At 32.3% G+C, this 5,987-nt stretch overlaps 1 pseudogene across 1 annotated transcript; it reads right to left on the reverse strand.

Annotated features, from left to right (window-relative positions):
* Window positions 1-708: 708 nt before the first annotated feature.
* LOC149163442 (uncharacterized) lies at window positions 709-3,994 on the reverse strand (annotated as a pseudogene). Its single transcript, XR_016260619.1, has 5 exons — window positions 3,556-3,994; window positions 3,416-3,465; window positions 3,082-3,214; window positions 2,841-2,945; window positions 709-1,542 (listed from the first exon to the last, which is right to left on the reverse strand). The product of XR_016260619.1 is annotated as an uncharacterized LOC149163442 (transcript).
* Between the last annotated feature and the right edge of the window lie 1,993 nt (window positions 3,995-5,987).

Here is a 5,987-nt window from a genome sequence, read left to right on the forward strand (position 1 = left end):
CCAATACTCATAGCAGTTGCAAATTCTTGTGGTTTACTAATCCAAAAATATATTGGCTTGCACTCTTGTGATTTACTAATCCAAAAATATATTGGCTTGAATGCATTTGTAAAATTTGTAATGCAAAAAACATTGAAGATGTACACACTTTTAACTCACCAACTCTCAAGTTTATTCTATTTGAATCTTCCCAACTTACTAAACTGTAATGAACTTTGGATTTTTTCAATTTCACAAAATAAATAATGAGAAGAAAAAAACTAAATATTGTATGTTTTAAACTTTTAAACATCTTTTAAATTTATAAGCATCAAAATTTTGTATTAAAATTATTATTTATTATAAAAATAAATTCAACTCCTTAAAATATCTTCATAATTATAATTTTATAGGATAAAAAAAATATTAACATTTAATATTTATAAAATTCCATCCATTCCCAAAAAAAACTTCATAATTATAATTTTATATGATAAAAAAATATTAACATTTAATATTTATAAAATTCCATCCATCCACCAAAAAACGTTTTCACTTACATTATTCAAACGGAACCAAAAAACAATTCCTATTAACTATATAATATAGACACGTGTCATGGTTTTATTTCACTTGATTTTATATTTATGGTTTCAGTGGGAGGTCTTGTATTTCGCCATTAAAATACAGTTAAAAGAAATGAAAACCAATAAAACGCTAATCAGCAAATGAAAACCAGATTGCTTGCCATGAGCTTCCATTCTCTGTAAATCACAGTCCCCTGTAAAACGTTTAATGAGAAAGCAAAGAGCACAGATGCACATTTATAAATATCGATGCCCCTGAGAGTTCTCTTATTACTGTACTTAGAATGGGAATAGACGGCCCATCAAACGGAAAAACCTCTTATGGGTCACTATCTATTTATCTACGGAAAACTTGTAGAGCATGGTTTGCCTGTAGACCTCGCCGGGTTTGACAATGACAGAGGGAAAATTAGGCTGATTCACTGCATTAGGAAAACCCTGAGTCTCGAAACACAGCGCTGTGTGTGCCTTGTATATGAAGCCTCCTTTGCCCACTGTGTCTTTCAGATTATTACTGGTATAGAACTGCATACCTGGAGCAGTGGACCACACCTCCATTACCCTGGAACTCCAGGGATCCTTCATTCTCGCAGCAGGCTTCAGCCCATTCTTCAACTTGGGTCCGTCCAGAACGTAATTGTTATCAAATCCGGGGGCTTCTCGTTACTCTTCACCTTATTAATTCTGGTGCCAACAATCGTCTCTTTCCTGAAGTCCAATGGAGTTCCCTCTACAGGCAATATCTGGCCTGTTGGAATCAGATGATCATCTGTAGGAGTATAATGTGAAGCCCATATTTTGACAGAGTTGTCCAGTATATCCCTACCGCTGTTATGCCCTGCAAGGTTCCAGTAAGCATGAGTGGTTAAGCTCACAGGCGTGGCCTTGTTCCTTGGTATTGCCAAATAATCAAGTCTCAGCTCCATGTCTCCACTTATCGTATACGTCACTGATACATCCAGGTCACCAGGAAAACCTGTTTGTTATGTTTTAACAGGCAACAAAGATTTATCATTAGCTACAGGAAATATATCTTTCAGTAATATTAACAAACACAGACACCTATAAAAGTTTACAGTCAACCTATAATTAGTAACAGGCTACTTGTGCAGCAAATATCCCGTACTTTTAGGTGAGTTTTCTTGTCGGATTTGTGATGGAATGGTAGGATTACCAGTTTTAATCATTGCAATTGTTGTGAGAAGTTGTGAATCCAATGAAAACAGCATCTATAATTCCATTTACAATACTAGAATTTGCCAAATTACATTTATCAAAATCATGATTTTCCATCCCAGACTATTAATGTGGCAAACAAGAAGTCTGTAATTTATTAATTGCTCCTGTGGCATCTGGCAGTTATCGGGTCTGCAATTTCCAGCAAGTTTATTCCATGCGTGCAGTGTGGGATGCTACTAGAAATAATCCAAATCTCAGATCAGTATAGCACATAGAAGTATTTTCAACCTGAAAACCCACAATCCCCTGTTTCAGCCAAACCCCATTTCTACCTACCAACGAAATAACCCTCAGAGGCGAGGAGATGAAATTTTAAAGTTTGCAGAAATATTCACCCATGTTTCATCTTATGTATGTATAACGATAAAAACACTGGTTCTCTCTGACTCATTATGGGTTCTCTATTTAAGCGTCATGGGCATTCTCTATCCAATCAGCCAAGGGTATGGGGCATGCTTGGCTTCTCTGGGAGTTCGTCTTGTTCATCTGGGGCTTCGTCAGGCATGTTTAGCTTCTCCATCAGATCAGATCTGCAACTATTCCAAAACCCCCAAATATTGCTTATTATTTGACTATTTCTATCAAATCTAGTTTATTTTACCTAGCATAACCTCTGAAATAATATTAAGGCACACAAATTTATTGGTTGATTTGTTTCCATTTTGTTGACTCCAAAATAGACATGATTGAGATATCAGACCCCTCGATTTAGATATTCATATTCAATGCATTTAATACACCCTCTAAATTTCAGACATTGACAGTTTTATGAATCACCTTCCCCGATCAGTATCTTAATTTCCAGGGTTATATCTCAGCAGAGTTTTGAAACAAGTCAAAGTTTTTTATATGAGGAAAAATGGAAAATCTTGAGTGTAATTTTGGAGATTCTTAAATAATTTTATACATGAGATGAGAATTAGGCTAGTTACTGTAAACTCTTGCCCATATTCTAAAGATAGGTCAAATCTAGCTTCACCTTGCTCATCTAAGCTATGAGAACTGAACTTAAAGCTAAATCACATCTAGATTCACCTTGTTCTCCATCGAAGCTGTGGTAAGTGAACCTAATAGATGGCTTCCTTCCTCCTCTATACTCTTTCACTTTCCATAACACATTGTCAAAGCCTCTCAACCCTCCTGTATCACCAAACTGTCATCAATACACATATATAACCCAACATAATCTGTTCATAAACATAAAAAGAAATTGTTACAGAGCTCTGGTTAGCCACATAAATGAAAAACTGGAAAAAGAAGGCAGGCAGACATTGACCATGGAGAGTGTTATTGCCATCATTCTTGGGCAAATGGAATGTTTTCCCATATAATGTAAACTGTGCATTGTGGATTCTGTTGGATACACGACCCAGGATGGCACCAATGTAAGGCCTAGTGGAGCTCACATTCTGCATTGATAATCAATCTCATATCAACACAAAGACACTCTACCATATCCCACATTATAGTGTATATCCAACAAACTCTATCTAAAACCAGAGATCTATGCCCATGTCATAGGCAGAACTGTGAAATCTATTAAAAAAATTCTGTTATCAGCTAGCAGTAACGAATAGAAATGCAAATACATGGAGATATATGATTCATACCATGTATGAAGCTAAAGAGTCATATCCAAGAGCCACATCTGCTATATGACCTGTAGGTACATGTTAATGCAAAAAGATCAGCCTGTGAAAACATAGAAAAAGGAGATGCAGGACAGATTAGGGTTTAGAGGTAATATTACCTTTAGCATCAGGAAGAGTAAGGGAGACCAGTGTAGCTCCCCAGTTGGTGACATTTATGTGCAGATCACCCTTATGAAGATGAAAGAAACCTGGACCATTAGCTCTCCTATGAAAATGCTCATGTCCCAACTTATCTTTCCATTGCTCTTCTTGATGAAATGCTTCACATCTGCAGAGTTGAATGAAGAGTAGAATCCACAGAGTAGACAACATCCTGGCCATTATGAATAGGAGAGAAGTTGGAACACTGTGAGTGTCTGTAACATGTAAACACATGTATATATAGATAAGGCCAAACCTAAGATTGGCACACTGTTCAACCACAGGTGCCACATGGACACTGCCCCACCGACACTGTGCTATAGTCTTTGAATTTTCGCACGTGTGATGACAATTAGGTTTTCAATTTGATGAAGAAAGCTGCTGGACACCTTTGCATTGGCAAAAGGAACGTCAACTTTGGAATGTGCAGAGATAATGCGTCTGAAAAGGCTGTGGTTTCATCCAAATGTTGGCCATTCTAGAAAAGTTAGAAGAGATAATGTGTCTGAAAAGGCTGTGGTGTCATCCACATGTTGGCCATTTTAGAAAAGTTAGAAAAAAACCAGAATTTGTTCCTTCATTATTAAATTCAGAATTCTGATCTCTATGATTGACACACACTCTTTTAGTAGATGTGATGATGTGGTTTTTCATCACTAACTTTGAAAATAGTGAAATCTTGTCAGAAATTTGTATTAATAATGGTTTCGTAAGAAATAAAAGTATTGGTTTGAAAGGTTTGTCACATATTAAGGTAACAATGTGACAATGTGACCAGTCAAGCTCACGTTGATCTTATCCGATCTCATCTCATCGTTTCAAATTTGAGTACTCATATTGGTCAAAAATGGGGGTGTGATTTGTGGACCCCTTTGCTTATAATTAATCTCCTTATTTCCTTTATAAGTTAACTTATTTCCTTTATAAGTTAACGAGTAAACACTTTCCTGTCCTGGGTTGAGATCTTGTCACAAGAAGATCATAATAATTATTATACATATTTAATGTTGAGTTAACCTGCTTAATATGACATGTTTAGTGTGTTTGTGGATAGTTATGATATGCCCAAGTGTACATATTTAATGTTTACTTAACATGTTTAGTAGGTTTGTGGGCAGTTTTGGTGGATTCAGAAATATAAAAATAATGATTTTGGCTTGATTTTAAATTTTTTTATTGGGAAGAAATAAAGTTTATTAATTTTTTAGTTAATTATTTTTTTTTATTAATATATGTCAAGAATAACAAAATTTATCTTGTATTTTTAATGGTCTCACTAATAGATTTTGTTGGTTTTAGTGGAAGTTAATCATCATCAATTGCTTTACTACAATAATGATAATGTGATCACAATTTACTTTCCACATATTATATTTGTTTAATAATAGTTTAATTACATTTATTTCAGGCATAAAATGACATATTTGACAATAATAATATAATAATGATTCAATTAGTATGTATTTGAAGGTGCATGAATGATAAATAATAATAATTTGAATGGCATATATTTTGATGTAAATGGACAATAAATTTTTTGTGTAGGCATAATGGTTAAGTAAATGTGTTTTCTCCTATCTGGTTATGGGTTAATATAATTTTTTGTCCATTTTGTCTAAAATTTAATAAGAATTAGTAAATTTATAATAAATATGACTTTTAACATTACACTAATAAAGTGTTTATTAGAATTATTTAGATACTTTTTTATTTTCTAAATCAAATTTCAAAATTTTGAATTATAAAAATTTTGATATTTAAAATAATTTAAATGTCAGAATTAATCTATCGAATTTGTTTATTTATTATTTTATCTCTTCCTTAAAATTTTCAAATATTTTCAGCTTCTAATTTTATTTATTTCAATATATTTTATTTTTGGACAAATCTCAAAACTCTATTGAAAATAAACAAAGCTTATACTTATTATTTTATTATTTAATATATTTTGATTTAATGATAAAAAAGTAAAAAAGATAGGTTTATATTAATTGTTCCATGATATTATAAAATAATATATTCAAAATTTTACATAATGATTAATGCTTCAACTTTAGAGATTTATTTAATAATTAAAGTTTCAACTTTATAGATTTTTGTAGTACTTACTTGACTTTTTTAGAAATAAAAGTTAAGTTGTGTGATAATAAAAAGTTAACCCATAGTACATAACACAAAATCAAATTTATCGCATGCTCACTTTCACATTCTGTCTTCATATTATATCATTAACTTGTTTAGTTTCATATTTTTCTTCCAATAATATCATTAATTAAATTAAATATTATTAAGTTGTTTATTTTCTCATTCTTCCTCATATGATATTATTAATTAAATTTAAATTATATAGGAAAACTAAATTTTAAACATAATTTTTTTTATTTTACAT

The sequence above is a fragment of the Pinus tabuliformis genome, chromosome 5_1 (assembly GCF_031772625.1).
Source record: "Pinus tabuliformis cultivar Carrire ecotype Pingquan chromosome 5_1, CPIR1, whole genome shotgun sequence".
Lineage (NCBI taxonomy): Eukaryota > Viridiplantae > Streptophyta > Pinopsida > Pinales > Pinaceae > Pinus > Pinus tabuliformis.